Here is a 21,249-nt window from a genome sequence, read left to right as displayed (position 1 = left end):
TCTATGGGAAGTCGGAGAGAAATGGAAGAAAAACAGAGGTGTACGTCCTTATAACTATTAGAGGGCGCGTTTGTTTTTAGTTATAAAAGTGGTTCCCTTCTAAAATTTGTGGCTTATTTTATGATGACCCATAAAAAAATGAGTCATAATATTTAGTAAAGTAAAAAAAAAAATCATTCTCGAGCTTTACTCTTTATTTATTTATTTATTTTCGGTAAAAATTATGAAACATATTTTAGTCGCACTCTAAAACAAAGTTCATTAGGTTGTCCTCAATTCAACATAGAATTTCAGCAAAGGTCAGTGGTGATGATAGTAGTGACGATCCGTTTGCTCATTATCGAATTGATGATGAACGAGTCAAAACTTTTTGTATGGAAAGGTTGCATTTTTTTATTAGGAAGTTCAATGTTAACATCATTTATTTTGAAAAATCAATGGAGGATGATATTCTTATTGAGCAAGTTCTATTTACATACAAGTACTTGTTTAATATTTTTGGAAATATGCCTCTTATGGTCTCTGAGAAAAAAATTGATTTTTAGTGGGTTCGTAACAAGGTTTCAAAGAAAGTAATCATAGATCCATGATAATCTTTACATTGGATCTTACTCTCAGTGACTTCTTTGATATGGTCGGGGATGTCGACTTCAACAAAGTTCAATGGATAATTATTTACATAATCTACAACAATTCAACAAATTGTTAGCTTTCTATAATATTATAAGTTGATATAACCCTACTATCATATGGAGAAAACTATAAAAAATTAACATTGAAAGTAAAAAATTATCTTGTTTTGTTTTGTTATATACTAGTTAATGCCCGTGCCTACGGCACGAAATATTTTAGATTATATATCCACGACAAATTTATGCTAAGTCTCGACTTGGGCCTAATTTGATAATGAGAACTAATTTGGACATTTTTTAATCAACTGATCAAATATAGTTGTTCAACAAGATGATGTAAGATTCTTTATCAAAAAAAAAAAAAAAAAAAAACAAGATTATGCAAGTCCATCTATTCATTTGGTAATATGTAAATGCTTTGAAAGCATGTAGTCTTTGAATTATTATGTATACAACCTAAAATAAATGTTTGTAAAGTTTAGGATAAATAGAAACTAAAATATAAGGATTGAGGGAAAATAGTTAAGGAAATAGTTCCATATCAAGTTCAAAGAAGCCAACATAGCTTTCAAGGTTCATATGCTATTTATACCAGATAATAAGCATTACAAAGTAGGAGCTTCATGGTTTTAGACTTCAATTTTTAAAACCTTGAGCGGAACTCTCCATTTTGAGAAAAGCTCAACCTTTCACTTCTACATGGTTTACTAAACTACATCATTGAAACTTGAAAGCCTTATCAAGTTGACATACGTAGCGCATGCTGAAATTCCTTATACCCTCTAAATAGCAGAGCACCATTAATCCACCAATTAACACAATCGAGTTCAAATACCATCCCTATAGCTGCAAAAATACATAGAGGGAGGGATGGGAAAGAGAGATGTTTAACATAATAAAATTTAAATTTATAACTCAAATTAAAGAAAAAGATTTGCATAAAAGAATAAACAATAAGTTACCAAACAACTCAACTTTGTTTTTTCTATCAAGGAAATATTCGTTGCTTCTTTTGGCACCATCCTGACACATTGAGCCAGACAGGATCAATTCTTTGTGCTTAAGGCAATCACTCGAAATGTTTGGGACGTGTCTACCTAGAGCTATAAGCCTATAACTTAATCGAAATTAAAGCTTTAGCTAGGAACAAATATCAGCCCAAGGACATGAGAAACCCTCAAAACCTAATCATATTAATAGACTTGACAAAATTTTATCAAATGAAAACACCACATTAGAAATAAAGAAAAATAATCCAAAACGTAACCTGTAAGAAGCTTGGAGAAAGTGTCAACCAATTTCCTATTCCTATTGAGAGGGTGCAAAGAGCACAGAGATGAGACCATTTAGGGATGGTAGAGCTTGCTCTATTGCAATTATTGGACTCATGACCAACTGATTTTAACCCATATTAATTTGTATAAGGAAATTAGAGATCACTCAAGAATACACAATGCACTTAACTAAGAAAATAGTGAAATTTTTTTAAATGTTCTCAATGGCGTTCAAGAAATTAAGGTCTTTCTAGGGAATAATAAAGCAACCCATTTTTATAGTATAAAGTGAGTTAGCTAGCGCATGAAAAAAAAACATTTATAGCAAGGAGTTTGGGAAGGTAGGTAACTAAAGGGTGGCATAATTGATTATAGTTGTTCTTGGCGAAACTATCTGATAAGAGCCCAAAACTGTAGTTTTAACCACTTAATAATCATACTGTTAGACCAATTATGTGAATAATAAGTAAGAGTTAATACTGATTACGCGTTTTTATGCATTTCAGCTTCAAAGTCCATTATGTATTTTAAATGTACCACTTTTAGCGAGATAAAGGAGCAAAAGTCGCCAGAACTTCGAATGCCATATCTTTGGACTCAGACATCGGATTGAGGCCTACCTTATGTCAAAACGACCGCTCGGAAAGAGCTTTGCAATGGTTCAAGCCTTGACCCAATCAGAGGAGCAAAAGTGGACGAAAAGTCTGTGGAAGTCAACTGCAGCTGAAGAGGCCTTTTGGATCGAAGAATTGGGTTTTGGGCCCGATTCTTCGGCCCAAAACATGGCTCCAAGCCCATGCACGAATTTTGGATCTGAATGTATAAGAACAAAAGCTTAAGTCTTTGTTAAGGGTAGATAGTTAGGTTAGAAAATAAATTAGATTAGTTAGCCTCCATTAAACCTTAGTTCTAGATCTAGTTTTTATATTAAAGTAATTAGTTTTATTCTTGTTTTAAATTCAGTATTGAATGATTGTTCTCCCTTGAATTAGATAATAAAATAGTTGTTCTTGATTCAATTTCGATTTGTCAATTACAATTGTTAGATCTAATTTCATTTACTACTTGTTATTCAATGCTTAGTTGTTAATTAGATTTTTGTTATTGTTTAATTTAGATTAGTTAAATTTCATAAAGTTAGAATCTTTATATTATGTCTAGTTTAGATTCAATGGGAAATGTTAGTTTAATGAATCAAGGCTAAAACCTCCATTAGAGGGGTTGATGAAGCCTTGATGAAAACTTAGTGGTTAGTATAGAATTGGTTGTAGAATCTATTCCACTCTAGAAAGTCGTGTTTCGCCATGAGAATGGGTGGACGACTTCACATGCTAGTTAGTACTCGGTAGAAATGCCATGAACACTAGGGATTAGAACTTCGAATTTTGTCCGAAGAAGCGTGAGAATCGAGATACAAGAATCTATACTAGGTTATTAAGTTGGATTCGAGGTGGATTCAATTCCCCTCTAATCCTTTATCTAGATTCAAAAACAAGCATATTTCCATAGTACTCGTAGTTAAATTCAACGTAGACTCATTTTAGTTTCATCGTAGTATAACACCCTTCGTAAAGCTCTCATTGACTTAAGAGCGACTAGTTAGACTTAGAAAACAATCCATGCTAGAGAACTAGGAGTGGAACGAACTTCGTACTCCATTTAGTGCAATTCGCATTGAGAGTAGAAGCTTTGATAATAGACACGTAAAAGTACCAAGTTTAGTTTTACTTACGTTTTGGATTAAGTAGTTCATTTAAGTAGGTAAACTATTCATTTTATAGTTATCAAATGGTGCCGCTGCCATCTTAGTTGCACTTTAGCATTGTTTTCTTTGTAGAAGTAGTCATTTTAAGTCCCATTAAACCCACCCACCCTTGTTTGATTCATACCGTGGTTATTCGTTTTGTCGAAAAATCGGGAAAAATACCGGGCGAACCCAACCCGCCGCTATGTTCTTGGAATTTCAACAATACACCGAAGCGCCAGCCGCTTCAAAAGAGATTGACCCGCTAAGTTCTTGGAATTTTCTTCTTATTACAGCGCCACGCTTCAAAGAAAGCGCCGACCCGCTAAGTTATGGAACTTCGAATTTAACCGAAGCCGCCACGCTTAAGTCCGAAGCGCCAGCTTTAGCCTTTTGAAATTTTCGGATTTCCCAAGGTTTGATTCGAACTTCGAAGTTGTCAAGTTTTTCAGTGTTCTAATCTCTTATATACACCGAACACGCCATTACACAAGACGCTTATTCATAAGCGAAGCAAGGACGCTATCGTATTCCTTTCTTCCATACCTCGTGATTTTCCGGTTAGAGGTTTTATACTAGTATATCAGAATTGTTTGGAGTGTTGCATGTTAGTTAAGCTCAACTTAGTCTTGCATGAGATTAAGGTCCGGTCTAACAAAAAACAACAAACGTAATTACACCACAACAAACAAGTCTATCTAGTACACCACCCACATTACACCTCTAACTACTATCACACACACCATACCGACATAATGGTGAAGAAAGAGAGACTCCTCTCCGACTTCTACAAAGCTTTGAGCGATAGCCCTAAGTCTTGCATCGTTCTAGCAGACCCTAACGGGGATTTTGAATTCCCCAAACATATTTAATTGTTACCCGTTTTCCATGGTCTAGACCATGAAAAACCTTACCAACACATCGCGTGGGATTGAACAAGTCCTTACAACATTCCATCATCCTACCGTTGGTGCGGAAAGCATTAAACCGAGGGTATTTCCCTTCACCTTAGCTGATAAAGGCGCCTTGGTTAACCGCCCCGCCCTAATTCTTCTGTGGACTCGTGGGCCAAACTTGTTGTTGTTTATGGAACATTTTTACCCACCCCTAAAGACGGATGAAATGCTTTCCAAGATTCACTTTTTCGGCCAAAATCCTCATGAATCATTTTCTCGAGGCTTGGAATCGTTTCACCGACCGCTTATAGAGTGTCCACACCATAACCTAGCAAAAGACACGTTAGTTTCGCCTTTTCAAAGGACTTCAACATCATCATAAAGAAGTCCTTGACATAATGAATGGGGGTAGTTTCCTAAGTAAAGGAGCCTCGGAGGCTTACAAATTTTTAGAAGATCAAACTAAACGTAATAACAATTGGGGGGGTAGTCATGATATCCCCCGCCTGCTATGCCGGTATGTTTGAGATAAAACCCGATCTAGAACTTAAAAATTTAATCGAATCTCTAACTAAAAAGGTTGAGGCCATTTCGGTACAACAAAAGCCTATCCCCGTCATGAATGTAAATTCAAATCCATGTAGTTTCTGTTGGAGTCCTGAGCATCCCGACTCCCACTGTCCTATAGCCTATGAACATTCTTGTTCTATTAATAGTGAACCTAACGCCCCTTGGAGACAAAATCCCAACTTCGGTTGGAGAAATAACCAACAAGTAACACCTCCAGGGTACAATAATCAAAACGTTAGGCAAGCAAACAATTATAACCAAGCTCCACCACAACAAGGACAGGGTCAGGGTAATTATAATAATTATAACAACCAAGCACAACCTCGACAAGGTCAAGCACAAGGTCAATATAGTTATAATAATTATAATGCTAATAGAGGTATCGTTCAGGTAAATAATAACTATCACAATCCGCTATAAATAATCAACGCGACATAGTTCAGCCAATCCACCACCACCCGTGACTATTACACCCACACAACCGGATCGTCTTGACACCTTCATACAAGTGAGCCAACAACTTTTCCAAACCATGGCTCAATCTTAACCAACACATTCTACAATCTGTTAATAATTTAAACCAACAGTTTAGCCCAAGAGAAAGCCCAACCAAAAGGCGTGTTTCCGGGCCGCGATACCCAACCCTAGAACAACAAAACACGACCTTTGAGGTAAACGGTAATATTAGTACGGAAACTACAAACGTGGGTGAGCTAAAATGCCATCACCACTGTTCGGAAGAGTGGTTGATAACAAAGTAACTATGCCTATAGTTACCCCATCAAGATACTCCTACACCGGATATTGAACTAGATGCGAAATAGAAACTGAAGAACCTACCTTTGTAGAGGTACCGGTTAAACCACAACCTAAGAAACAAAAGCCAAGGTTAAACATCCTGTTGATCCATATGCTAATTATAGAGAGAAAACACCGTTTCCCAAAAATTAGCCATGTTAACTAGGGATACAAATTATGAGGAGATTAGGAACGTTTTCAAAAATCTAACTATAAACCTTCCCTTTCTCGAAGCTATTAAAAAGCTACCACACCATGCTAAGTTTCTTAAGGAGTTAAAGGTACTACTAGGCGTAAGACCAATATACCAAAAGACGCTTTTTAAAAAGTAACAATTCCCAACGCTTATCCGAAAAATAATGGAATTGTTAAGTACAAGGACCCCGGTCGATCCCTATCGACAATGCACCTTAGGAGATTCTCACACGACGACGGCCAGCTTATTAGACACGGGGGCTAGTGTTAACTTACTCCCATTTTATTTGTATAAACAAATAGGTCTAGAGGAGATGCAACCTACTAAAATGACATTGCAATTAATCGACCGGCCTATTAAGTATCCTAAGGGGTGTGGTTGAGAACGCGTCTTTGGTTAAAGTCCAAAATTTTTACTACCCAAAACCGACTTCGTTATCCTCGACACGAAGTCACTAACGACTGTACCTATCATTTTTGCGCCCTTTCTTGTTATCGCCAACGCGGCTCATAAACCGCGCTGATGGTTCGATGTCCTTGTCCTTTGGCCATCTTTTCGTTGAGGTAAATGTTTTCAAAACTAGGACACGCGATATCCGATTCATCTACAAATGGAGAGGTTAGCATGATCGAGAGCTTAGCTCAAGATTACTTCAAAAACATGTTTCCGAGAAACAGATTAACAAATTCCTTTCCTTCGAAATTCCGACTTTAACAATGACTCCACGGTAGTATTTAAATAGAAGAAGAATTTCGCAACTCTTTTGCACCGCTTCTTTACCACTTCATGAGTCCCCTTGCCAACAACCATACATCCTTTGATACTATGACGGAAGATGAATTTTTCCATCTCTATCCCGGTGATCCTTTTGACCCAACTATTGAGGAATGTCTTGCACATATCAAGATTTTCGATGATATGGACTTGAGAGCTCTAGGCGAGAATCATTCACCTTCCATCACCAATATTCCCCACCCTCCACCTTTTCAAAGGAACCTCGAAGTTTGCACTCGATCCTTTAGTTTCTCCCGCGGCTTCATGATTTTTAAATCCACCTAGTAAACAAATACTTCCCAAGGATAAACCACTTGACACTTTCATTTTCATACTTGAGGCGGTCCCCTAACTACACCATGAATGAGTTTTGTGCTAAACCCACATCCTCATTTTTTCCATGCTTTTCTCTAAAACTTATCCCAATCCACCATATCTTCCACAACCATTCACTTTTCCACATTTATTCACTAGGACACCCTCTCGTTCAAAGATGAAACCTAAGGTGTATGTTCGGGTTATGTTATAGGTCTATCCGCTTTCGCTTTCATTCCACTAGGTCAGGTCCTAGGAAATCTTGGTGCTTGATTGTGTTTGGATATGTTTGCTGTGATATTTATTTATGGAATGATCCACAACTATTTCGGTTGTTGATATATGATAAACCTGCATATTCATACATATATTTAGATAAAGTCTCGAAAGTATCGACTATAAAGCGACTCAATTTTCGTGTTTGGTGCACTTCCTTTCATTTCAATATATTATTGAGTGCACCATTCAGGTAACCGGCCCTCCCTATGGAGTGTGTGGCTGTAAGTACCGGATCCTAAGCCCACGCTTCACATAATTCACGTTTTTCCACTCTTGCATGTTTTCTCGGTTTTGAGTCATGTTTTCTATGGTGTGAATTATGTCTTTCTTGCTTATTGTTTTCCTTTATATTAAACCTAATTCATAAAAAGTAAAAAAGTTTAAAGATATATAAAAATAGTAATCTAGCAAGTCGGGAATCGACTTTAAAAGACCCTTTTTTTAAAACAAATTTTACAAACCTTTGTTTTCAAAAATTTGTTTTGGGGGTGTTTGGTTTTTCCATTCTTGATCACTTAAATTCCTATTCTTACCCCACCTCGCTCCCCTTGAAGAGTAGCTAGATTTCTACTTGTTTGTTGTTTTGATGTTGTCTTTTATTATTTTTAGTAGATAGGATGTTACGTTGTTAAATTCCGTGAGTTAATTTTGACTTTTGTAGTGAAATGTTGTTTGAATGACAATATGAATATAATGTCGTTATTTTCATTCAGGCGTGATTAGTTAATGTTGATCCCACCTTCCCAAACTGTTTGGGGTGGTGTTATCTATTCCAAAGATGATTTTATATAAACTTCATTCATTCTACACTCACAACCCACACTACACCTAACTTCCATCACTCACCTTTCACTCCCACGTTTCGTCTCATTTTTCAATTTTCAGCAACTCCGAAGCGATTTCAAGGCTTTCTAGAGAGCGACTCGCTCAAGGCCTCAGATATTTTGTTCTGAATTTTGCTTTCGAAGGCGCGCGTGCCCGAAGCGACCCGCCCTCATCTACTGGACCTAGAAGCGCCCCGCTTCAGAAGCGACCCGCTTAAAACACTGGAATTTAACATTGCGCATTTCGCCTCTATCTGGCGCAGCCACCGACTTCCGTGGACCGAAAAATTCCAGTTTTCACGGGTAGTTTCGGATCATTCATAGCTATTCCAGAGGCGTAATTTTGAGATGACATCTCCTATAATAATACCGTAACAGTCTTTCAAAGATTTGTTCCAAAGCACTACTTATGGTGCTTGGTTTTGAGGTGATCACACACGTAGGCTAGGAACCGCTTATGGGTCTTGCTAGCAATTGTTGTTGGACTTGCCATGCCCTGAAATACAAGACCCATGATGCTATTGGTAGATAATATGCATGTCCGGGAGTGGAGGTAAGTTTTAGTTTCTCATAGTGTATGCGCTTATGTCCCAAGCAATTTCATTCCGTTAACCCCATAATGGGTGGAACTCTTATAGAAAGCGTCCTTTTTTTTTTATTTCCTATATTAGTATATTCTAACCTTGTTTTGCAGATGTTCCGAATTTCACGCATTTCCATGGTATTTTTTCTTCCTTTTTATTTAAATGCTTTGAGGACAAAGCATGCTTTTTGTTGGGGGCATAGAAACGCGTGTAATTAAGACATCTGTTAGGATATAGATATGTATAATGTGCACTTGTTTTCTAGTTAAAATTTCAAAAATTCAAAAATATAAATAAAAAGTATGCTTTATACACTTAGGAATATTGGTATTGTTTTCTTTTTTCTCCATGCTCTTAACAATCTAGAAGTCTCACGTGAGTCATTTGCATCGGAATAATTGTTAGAAACTTAGGTTAATATGTAGGTAATAATCTTTGCATCTATCTATAAATATATTACATGAGTATCTATGATTGTTAGCAAGAAAGTTTCAAATCTAGGCTAGAGTACTTATTCTACAAATCTGTGAGAATATAGCCTAAAGCCTTATATGAGCTAAACATTTGAGAAATGACACAAGGGAGAAGTAAAATCCGGATAGAGAAATCACACGCCCACTTGCTTGATCACTAAACCATATCCTAAGTGAGAATTTAGGCGCTCTTTGGATCGATATAGCGGAAATTCAAACCTATGAATTATTTTCCGCTAGTCGCCACTCGAGCCCTCTTCTTTAGCCTTCCATACACCACAATTCCTTTTACCCTGTTACAAAAACAAAAACAAAATAAAAAAAAGAATAAATCAACCTACCCAATTTAGAATAAGTCCGAGAATAGAATGAGGAAGAAAGAAGAAGAGAAAAACACGTGTAAACAAAAATTAGTTAGTTGCTTGGAAAATAAAGAAAAGAAGTTTCCATCCAAAGAGAAAAAAAAAAAAAAAAAAGAAAAAAAAAAATAAATAAAACTCCAAAAAATAGAAGAAAAAGGGAGTCAAAGGCCAAAGAAAAGAAAAAATATGGCTAAGGATGGAAACAAAGTGTAGAAAAAAGAAAATAACAAGGTTTTCTCTAGTTACATAATATGAAGACTCTATTATCTCGGACTTGTTCTCTAGAATATCCATTTCCTTCCTTCTTAAACCATCTCCTAATCCCCCGTGAACACCTAATAAAGACCTCTAGCTCAATTAGGAATAGGTTAGTGTGATAGTAAAGTGGGAGATGTGTTTGATCGACCCGGCTTCCTTGTTGTCATTGAGATTGTAAGGTAAAGTGTGCCCAGTCGCATTAATCGGAGTAGCGAAACTTGAGTGGAAAAATCAGTGTTGTTTCTTGACTATTATTGTGAGAACCTACTTAAGGACGCTTATTCCGAAGTTCCGAGTAAAACAAAACGCTAAACATTTTATAGTACTACTCATCAGGTATATGTTTATTGTAGATGATAGATTATTATGCATATATTAACTTAGGTTTTGATTTGGTTATTCTTATTCAATTGCTAGAGAGATGTATAGATAGTTGAGCATGAATAAGGAAACAATAGTTTTTATTTTCTTAGTCGTTGTAGTATAGATAAAGTTTGTGAGTACCTTCACTGGAAAACTCTCACGAGGTTATAACTCGGCCCACTAGGGAATTCCTAGTGGTTTAAGGCCTTGTTGCATATGGTCAATGCAATCGCACTCAAATAAACGAGTAGTAGAACTCCATTTTTGGTCACTTATTCTAATTTCTCATCTTTGCTTGAGGACAAGCAAAATCTTCGTTTGGGGGTGGTTTGATAAGAGCCAAAACTGTAGTTTTAACCCCTTAATAATCATCTTGTTAGACCAATTATGTGAATAATAAGTAAGAGTTAATACTGATTACGCGTTTTTATGCATTTCAGGGCTTCAAAGTCCATTTGTAATGCGTAAATGTACCACTTTTAGCGAGATAAAGGAGCAAAAGTCGTGAGAACTTCGAATGCCATATCTTTGGACTCGGACCACCGGATTGAGGCCTACCTTATGTCAAAACGACCGGCTCGGAAAGAGCTTTGCAATGGTCCAAGCCTTGACCCAATCAGAGGAGCAGAAGTGGACGAAAAGTCTGTGGAAGTCAACTGCAGCTGAAGAGGCCTTTTTGAAGAATTGGGTTTTGGGCACGATTCTCGGCCCAAAAGATGGCTCCAAGCCCATGCACGAATTTTGGATCTGAATGTATAAGAACAAAAGCTTAAGTCTTTGTTAAGGGTAGATAGTTAGGTTAGAAAATAAATTAGATTAGTTAGCCTCCATTAAACCTTAGTTCTAGATCTAGTTTTTATATTAAAGTAATTAGTTTTATTCTTGTTTTAAATTCAGTATTGAATGATTGTTCTCCCTTGAATTAGATAATAAAATAGTTGTTCTTGATTCAATTTCGATTTGTCAATTACAATTGTTAGATCTAATTTCATTTACTACTTGTTATTCAATGCTTAGTTGTTAATTAGATTTTTGTTATTGTTTAATTTAGATTAGTTAAATTTCATAAAGTTAGAATCTTTATATTATGTCTAGTTTAGATTCAATGGGAAATGTTAGTTTAATGAATCAAGGCTAAAACCTCCATTAGAGGGGTTGATGAAGCCTTGATGAAAACTTAGTGGTTAGTATAGAATTGGTTGTAGAATCTATTCCACTCTAGAAAGTCGTGTTTAAGCCATGAGAATGGGTGGGCGACTTCACATGCTAGTTAGTACTCGGTAGAAATGCCATGAACACTAGGGATTAGAACTCGAATTTCTCTGTCAGAAGAACGTGAGAATCGAGATACAAGAATCTATACTAGGTTATTAAGTTGGATTCGAGGTGGATTCAATTCCCTCTAATCCTTTATCTAGATTCAAAACAAGCATATTTCCATAGTACTTTCGTAGTTAAATTCAACGTAGACTCATTTTAGTTTCATCGTGAAGTATAACACCCTTCAGTAAAAGCTCTCATTGACTTAAGAGCGACTAGTTAGACTTAGAAAACAATCCATGCTAGAGAACTAGAGTGGAACGAACCGCACTCCATTTAGTGCAATTCGCATTGAGAGTAGAAGCTTTGATAATAGACACGTAAAAGTACCAAGTTTAGTTTACTTACGTTTTGGATTCGTAGTTCATTTCGTAGGTAAACTATTCATTTTTATATTTATCACTATCCTTAAATGATCTCACACAAATCTATGTAGTAAACTGATACAATATCATGTCCAATTTCATTGTATTTTTGTACAGTCAAAATGCTTAGTTATTCACATGCTATTCAACTGAAACTTTCCATTTCATACTTTTTCAAAATTCCACTATATCTTCATAACGATATTTAATATTTCAACCATTTGCTATTTCTAATCAAAACTATACATATTTTGTGAATGGAATGGTGGAAAGGCTAGTTTTGATCATATATATATGAAGATAAAGGTGAATGAAATAGATTGTACAACTGCGCGTGATTTAATATAATTTTCCAAGAAAAAAAAAATACCTGGCGTTTCTGGACTGAACAAAGCGAGGCAAGAAATTGCAACTATGGAATCTCACGTGCATAAATCTAAAGAAAATCCCGCTGCTATCATTACTCGTGAATTTGCCAAAACAACCAAATTAAATGAAACAGAAATTTGGACAATATAGTGCATACATGAACAAAATCTTGAAGACCAATATGTTGCGGCAACAAACCTATACTATAAGATGATGCGCCAACAAAATTTACTCAAGGATACTAGCTACAATACTAATGACCTGTTGTGCTACCAAACCTATGCAATAGTTGCAAAATAAGGCTATAAATAATTGGCGTTGTAAGAACTTCAAAAATAGAATTTGAAGGGGAGAAGAAGATTAAATATTGTTTGGGTTTTGGAAAGAGCCGAGGTGCAGTTGGTTTTAGCCGTGAATTCTCTATATATTTTGTTTTGTTTTTTGTTTTTTTTTCTTCTGATTTCTCATAATCCCCTATGATATGGACACCCCGGTCGGCTCCAAAGGGGGCTGCTATATATATATATATATATATATATATATATATATATATATATATATATATATATATATATATATATAAAGATTCATTAAAAATCCACAATTATTATTTTTTAATCGTGGAAGAAGATATACGCACCATGGTTTCATTAACAGATTGAGGGTCGAAGTTTCTACCTCACCATTGCTTGTTGAACTTATGCTTTGATTTGTGGTGAGAAAATAAATTAAGACATGCTTTGCAAAAACAAATTTGCTAGTAAAAAAAAAAATTATCGCATACCCCAAAAATATACTTGTACCCTCATTTCTTTCACAACTTCAGTTTGAAGTTGCTTCCTTAACCTTGATTGATGAACTTCGGCCTCAAACTTTGTGTAATTAAAAAAAAAGGTGGGTAGTGTGACTGTTGATTGATGAAGTTGCAAGTCTGGCGGATGCCTCCTAAACAGTAATGGTGATAAGAATAATACACATACCTCGAAGTTCTCTAATTATTTGAGTTCGAACTTTGTCACTTAATTGTTGCACGATACATTTCTACATTTCTGCAGAGTAAAATGGAATGACAAACTTAAAACACATTAAGCGATAAATATATATGTACAAATATACAACACATTTTAAAGAATGTGCACATAGTAACACCAATCAACAATTTCAGGCATACCATGACTTCAATCACCTTGTGCGCTTCAACTTGCTCCGGCATACTTGAAGTTAAAAACTTAAAGCAACCAAAAAGTGTTGCGCTTAAACAATAAGAACGAAAGAAGAAACAAATTAATTCTGGAAGAAGAACTTCATGCTTTTCCATTACAAAACTCCAAAACAAATATAAAATTTATAATTAAACAATGTTAGAAATGTGAAAATGCAATTCGATCAAACGAACTACCAAGCACTGGTATAGGGTATAAATAAATGATTAGGGATGATGACACAACAACAATGAAGCAAGGCGAATTTGGTATGCATTTCAAAACCAAAGCTTTAAAAATGAAATGTAAAAAGACACAAAGCAAAACCTAAAAAATCCAAGGCCATTTGGTATGGATTAGACATTGACCAAAAGGGCCATTATTCGGAGGAACTATTAAGCAAAGTTTTAAAGAGTGATATACGATTTCGATAACCAAAGTTTTTTTAAAATATGATTCACCCATAAGATGAAAAACACAATTTGAGGAAGAAGAAGATGTAAGAGTTAATACCTGTTGAGAATGTGAAGTCCACCACTGGGAATTGATTTTAATTTGCAAACAATGACAGTGAAAGAGAGTGATTAACTCTAAACTTCTTCACTAAAAGAGCAATGAAATGCTTATAAATAGTCATGCCAAGTATACATTGAACGCACTAAGATTTGATTGGGTTTGTCGTCTTACTGTCACATTTCAACCCCAAACGCATCTCCAGTGGTACAATTGGCTCTTTCGTTGCATCGCTCAGACGGGTACTGCACATGAAAAAGTATTGAGTGCATACGTTTTCTCCAAAGTAGCATAAAGCTTTGAAGGGGCAATCCGAACGGAAGAGAAAATACGTACTTGAAGAATTTAAGGAGGATGATCTTCTTTGACTAACACACAGGGGTGGATCAAAGGTGCCAACATCCTTAATTTTTTCTCGGAAAAGAACTTTATTCTCTCGTGTGCGACCCCTTTAGATGATGACCCAACCAAATACGTGATTGTGTAATGCCGTGGTTGCGGAGCCAAATCATAAACGATGTCCTTCCCATTTTTTTTATTTCCATTTTGCGCTGATGGGGAATCCTCAACGACAGGTGCGTAGTAATGGGGCCAATGAGTTGATTAAAGTTGAGCTAGGAAGGCGGGCCATTTTGTCCCTGTCACTTCGGACACGGCACGCTAGTGTCTTTCGGTTAGGTGTCACAGTTGGGCTCAAATGGATGCAAATATCTTTAGATGGTAGTTGCATTCCCTGAGATGTGGATGAAGATGAAAGGCGCTCTCTTTCCCTCCGAGCACGTTGTGCGATGGTGCGGCGAGAAAGCAGAGGAGGAGCAGATCTTGGAGCAAGTTGGCGTTGGAGCTGCACTCGTGGCATTTCGTTGGAGTTTGCACCGGGCTTTGAACAGTAATCAATCGAAATAAGCACAGTTAAAACGGCACGCTATGATCGAAATAAAAGATGCTATGGTCGTAATAAGACATTGTATTAACAACGACACAATGATCAAATGTTTATTTGTCTGTTAAAAAGCCGGGGAGGAAGCCACACGCACAATGGGTTAATTAATAGTTTAAGGCAGCAAGTTCTCCCCCACCATTGGGTGTTGCGCTTGTACAGTTTACGGTGGGAAAAAGAAAACTAAATAAATACATGTGCGGGGAATAAGCAAAAAGCAAAATATATCATGCTCAAAAATATAAACGCACCTTCATTTCGTTAACAGCTTTAGTGCGAAGCTGTGCCCACGCCCCTGATCGACGAACTTGTGAGCCCGACTATCGGTAAAAAAAGAAAGCAGACAGTTTATTGGTTGAGTTAGTAATGGGGATTAGATACGCTAGCATCGGACAACACTTGACAATGCGGAGATAAGAATTACACACATACCTCAACTTCTTTGACAATTCAACTTCGAATTTGGTTACGTATTGTCGCCCGGTAGATCTCCACACCCCCCTACACAGTGAAAATGCAAGGACAACCTCAAAAACGCATTAAAATAATTTATTTGTTCGAACTAATAACAAAGCAAGGGTCTAAAATTGCACCGTCTACGTGATACCTCGATTTCAAGAACCTTGTGCCCTTCAGCCGAGTCTTACATGATTTTCTGAGAAGTTACAAAAGTAATAATTAAATCTAATCACAACTGACCAAAAAGTAAATAAGTTAAATAAAAAGGTGAGGAGAAAGAAACCAAAGTCATCCTAAACTATCAGCACCATCGGAATGTAATGGAGACGAATTTGTCGACAAAGTTATAAATGTGGTAACAACAAACAAGGAAATGTGGTGCCACCAGCCGAAGGACCAAATTCTAAAAAAAAATAGCAAAAGAAACCGATTTGTAGTAACCACCAACCAAGAAGAAAAGAATCCCCGGTGGCACCAGGGTCAAACGAAATGTCATAAATGTAAAGACGGAACGTATGAATTAAAGTGTATCAAGAAAAGTCATGGTCGGTAAAAGCCAAAACAGAGCCGAAGCAAAAAAAAAGTCATTACATTTAGAAGGGTTTGATAACAATTGATAAGCACCCAAAACTGTAATATTAAACCCCGAGAAACGTAGCATTTTGGTCGATTATGTGTTTAATAATCATGTAATAATTATATTTTCGTACTTTTGCAGGATTCCGCAATTAAAATAAATATAGTGATAAAACATGCATCGAAGTACAGGAATACAGGAATAATTGAAGTTTCCCACTCGACCCCCGTGAAGCCGAAGTTTCCAAAAGAACAGAACCAGTGCGGAACGGGTCCACATATAAATAAGCAAACTTCCGAAGCTCAAATCGGATAAATCTAGATGCCGACGTTGGCTAGTGAAGCTGCCAAGTACAGAAATACGGGAATATTTGGAATTCCCACTCAATCCCCGTGAAGCCCAACAAAGCCTGACTAGAGCCGAAGTTTCCAAAAGAACGAGAACAAAGTCAGCGTAAACGAGCCCACATATAAAGAAGCGAGGAAACTTCGAAGCTCAAATCGGATAAATCTAGGTGCCGGCGTTGGCTAGTGAAGCTGCCATAGCGACCGGGCGATTTAACTCGTACCAAAAAGGACAAAAAGTCGTAAAACGCCAAAATTAATGGACACACTTCTCTGGGCCCGTAAGGCATGATGAGTCAGGATAGGCAGGTGGCAAATGATGGTTTCAATTTGATACCACCTGGCAAGAGAGAAGACACGTACCAATTCAAACCAGGTGGTTTGAATTGAAATGAGCTACAAGACGAAACTTAAAAACAAAGAAAAGGCGAAAAGTTAAAACAGTTAAAACAAAACTTTGATTCTCAAAGTTTCGAACCATTCAATTAGCATAAGGCCAAAAGCCAATTAAATAATTCACGGATAGTCATCCTATGATGCCTATAAATATGAGGGGTGGCCTTCATATATCCCCGCTTCAAAGATATTAATGCTTTTAGCTACGCTTTATTTTTTTTTTTCAAGACTTACCTTCCGCCGGTTTCATTTCAAAGAAATTTTAATAATCGTAAGTTATTTTACTCTTAATAACAGTCATTTCTTTTCTAGTTTAATTTCTGCCCTGCATTTATTTACTTAATGTATACAACAAGTTTTATTATTACTTCTATGACCATGAGCTAATCTGGGGAGTGGTCTGGCCGCCGTGTGAAAACGGATTGACTTCGTTAATATTCTAGAATCACTACTTAGGAATTAGGCATAGAATTGACATCCGGGTCCCAAAATGACTGAGACCGCACAAAGTTGATCGCTGATGCTCCAGGGAGCCTCGCTACGACCTAAAATGTCTCTGCGCGACTGGCCGGGTGTCGTCGAACTCTCCAATTCGGTCACCGATGTGAACTTGTGCCAGGAACTTAAATAATATACCATAGATGAGGTATTATTGAAACTCCTTATGCTAGTGAAATGCGACCTAGAGATGTGGGCATGCACTAGGGATCAATACTCGGACGCCGTCTCAAAAACGAGGCGAACTAGAGATGTAGTGATTTGGTAATAAAAACTGTTGAAAAATGATTCTTGCATGAGCATGATTAACTCTCTCCCTGTTTCTCCATCTTGTTTACCTACATATAATCGCCGTAGTAATTTATATTATTTGCATTACCGTTATTTTAATTAAAAACCAACTAAAAAGAAACCTAAAAATCCTACTCACCAAGTTGTAATTCCAGTTGTGAACCTATCCGAGCCCTAAGGTTTGGACGATCCCTTGCTCGACCTATCCTACCAATCCCACGTGAGTAAGGTAACTTGACTAAAACGTACGACTATACGGACGTTGGACTTTGGACTTTGGACTTGGACTGTGGACCTCGGACTTTGGACTGTGGACCTCGGACTTAAAAAAATAAGTAACTGAAAACCAATAAACGTGTGTGAAGAGCGATTTATCAACAATGTTATTCTTCTCAATTTCTTTGGGCAGCTGAGATCGAATTTTGCTGCGCATAGGCTCCCGACAGAACTTGACGATGCACTAAATAGGAAAATGTAATGACAACCGCAAAACACGCTTAGAAACAAAGTCGTATGAACACACAACAAATCTAGGAGGAAAAACACACTCAAAGGCACTCCTAGACTTTTATGACCGTGTGCGCTTCCAATCGATCTAGACACACCCAAAAGGACTCCTTGACTTTTATGACCGTGTGTGATTCCAAGCGATCTAGCATACATATGTAAGGAGACACAAAATAAGAATGAACGCCAATGAACCAAAAAGTGAAAAGAGAAAAGATAATAACAAAGAAAGAATTAAAGAAATAAAAATTGACCAAAGCCCTTAAGTAGCACAAGAATAAAATGAAAAGGACATCTAAGAAGATGTGGTCTAAAAAAGAGCAGAGATTTAAAAAAAATAGTATAATACTTTCCTTCGTCTAGTTAAAGTACGGTATAGGTAAAGAACGGTGCGTTCGTTTTTTTGCATGGTGTGGTACGGCGACCGAAAACAATAGCCAATGCAAATATCAAATACCAAAACTACATATACAAACAGACCCTAACTTGAATTAGAAAACTCTGATTTGATATGTAATGTTTAAATTACTTGAAGTTACTAAGGATTTTAAATAGTGTACGTTCTTAGAGACAGCCACAGATGACCAATCTATAGCGAAAAGGAATTGTGTTCACTGTCAATTAAAATTTAATGATAAAAAAATAACAATAATAAAAGAAAGAAAGAAAGATAAGACGTCTGACCACAAAGCCTGTACACCTCTAATCAAATGTTGCAGGCGTGACTATAAATGGAAAAAGCACGCTGTAGGAAGCGATAGGATCAACAAACAAAAAAAAATCAACGGTAGGCATATTATCACTACGTATGTGTGTTGTGACACCAATTGCTTCCAATTTTTTTTTTTTTTTTTCATGAAACAGTAAACGATGGAATTGGTATAAACGAACCCTTATAAAATATGTTGGGAGAAACGATAGCTACAAATAGAATAAATCAATGAGTGTACCATAGTTCATGGTTAGGAAGGTGGTTAATCAATTTCCCACATACATAAGAAAGAGTGTACAAACCTTTGATTTAAAAAAGCTTCTCGGTTGGAGTAGGGTAGTCCAACCGATCCGAGATAGGAAAAAAAACCAAATATAAGATCGAAAGTGGAGTTTGCTTACCATGCAACACTATTTATGAAGAACTATCAGGGCGCAAGCTTAAGGGAAGAAGACAACGACTTGAATCTTTTAGGCATGAGAAAGAACTTATATTGGAAGAAGCAAAACGGAGATGGCGAAGAAGCGAAGAGTTAAAGGTTTTTTTTTGTTTAATTGAGCTGAAGAGGAGCTGAAGTGGGCGACTGATATTTGATTGGCGCTTAGTAATTCGTTGTAAAAGAAATGATTCACCAAGCAACGTAAATAATTTCATGAGCTTAAAGGGCTACCGGCATTAAACTTCAAGAATCAAATAAAGGCAGTAAGACCAAATAAACAGTAAGAAATATACTAAATCAAGAAGTCATATAGAGCATTTTCTACACGCAACATCATTGCACCAAGCATAATGCTAGCAAAAGTTCCAACGTTTAAGTATGTGTACGTATGCAAAGTTTTAAAATTCCACAAATAACCATAAAGTTTTTTTTTGCACAAAATAAAGAGGCCAAGTAGGAAAAAAAAATCAGAAAAATGACCAAAAAGATAATAATAATAAAAAATAATATACATACAGTACTACACTTTGATTCCATCCATCCAATTTCAACTCCTAAGACAATCCAGTAAGGCTCAGTGTATAATTAGTTCTTGACCAACATGAATTAACGTATCATAAAACTCGTCTCCTGAATAGTGTATTCATGACAATTAATTTTGCTTTGCTTATTTCATCGAGCAATAGAAAACCTGCAGAGAAACCCTGAAATTGGACACTGTTAAGAAGAGAACCCAACTGATAAATTGTGTCATACCTTGGTAAACGGCTATGCTTTTCATGTTGCACCTTTTTCTTTCCCTTTGTTTGTTATTTAACTTATATGAAGGGATAGATACAGTATAAGTACCAAGATGACCATTGTCGTTAATACAATGCACAGAAAAACATTTTTTTAATAAAACACAGTCATGATCAGTAATATATATTAAAGGAAAAAACGACAATCCATACGGTTTCATGCATTTGTTGTACAAATTTCAAGAGAGGAAGAGATTCAACTGCACAAACAAATTGCATACTCAATCGAGATGAGTTAATAACTAATATAAATCCATTCAATACCACTTAGTAATTATCGTATTTTAACTACACACATAAAGCCATTGACACGTCCTACATATTATGTGATGCAACTTTGCATGTAATATTCCACCTTAAAATATTTCTCATTTGAGCGTGCAGACAATGTCTAAAACCTATAGTGTACATAATAACCTATAATTCAGGAGAAGGAGTCCCAAATCAAGCTATTTCCACATCTCATGACATCATCTTCTAATAGAAATCTTTCCAAGCCTTATTGGTGTTCGGTACAACCAATTCCCAACTGCATACTAAGAAATAACCCTACTAAAAGTTTAATCAGCCCCAAAGTGAAATCATTACACCATTCAAATCATCTACCTCACACTTTCAACTTTTAAGACGTCAACGTACACTTTGAAACCCTTAACCATTGTCGTATTTGTTTCACACACAAAATCTACTACCAGTTATGTGATTTAAAACTTAGCTATGTGATTTAAAACGTAGCTAAGAAAAATCTACATATTTTATTACGGATTCATGACTAAACATAAAAGGTGTTTCACATAAACTCCAAAAACTATTTTTAAAATGATAATCGGCCAGATTGAGGTTCTTTAGTGCATTTAGAAATGACATTGCTAATGATGACACCCCAACAAAACTCGCTGCAGTGAAATACAACACCACATAGCAACTGGTTTACTTATTGGCTACCTTAGAAGTGGGATACCCTTAAGCTCAGCGCCTATCTATGGGTCGTTTAGTAGAAGAACATTTCTTTTTTACATTTCTTTTTACTTGTCATTGTGAACTTTCTTCAAACACCTTGTGATCAACCCACACTTAGGCTTGGGCCTCAAGAGCAAGTTTTTTATTCACTTGTCATTGAGACCTTTCTTCAAACACCTTGTGCTCAAACTAATAGCTCTCTCTCATTACACGCT

General features: G+C 36.4%; 1 long non-coding RNA gene across 1 annotated transcript; it reads right to left on the bottom strand.

The window, feature by feature from the left end:
* Nucleotides 1-1,317: 1,317 nt before the first annotated feature.
* Nucleotides 1,318-12,536, bottom strand: LOC147505878 (uncharacterized). Its single transcript, XR_015220699.1, has 3 exons — nt 12,398-12,536; nt 1,608-1,655; nt 1,318-1,478 (listed from the first exon to the last, which is right to left on the bottom strand). It is a non-coding gene; the product is annotated as an uncharacterized LOC147505878 (long non-coding RNA).
* Nucleotides 12,537-21,249: the final 8,713 nt, after the last annotated feature.

This window comes from Coptis chinensis, chromosome 4 (genome assembly GCF_015680905.1).
Source record: "Coptis chinensis isolate HL-2020 chromosome 4, ASM1568090v1, whole genome shotgun sequence".
Classification (NCBI taxonomy): domain Eukaryota; kingdom Viridiplantae; phylum Streptophyta; class Magnoliopsida; order Ranunculales; family Ranunculaceae; genus Coptis; species Coptis chinensis.
Note: the sequence above shows the minus strand (reverse complement) of the source record. Positions and strands in the feature narration are given on the sequence as shown.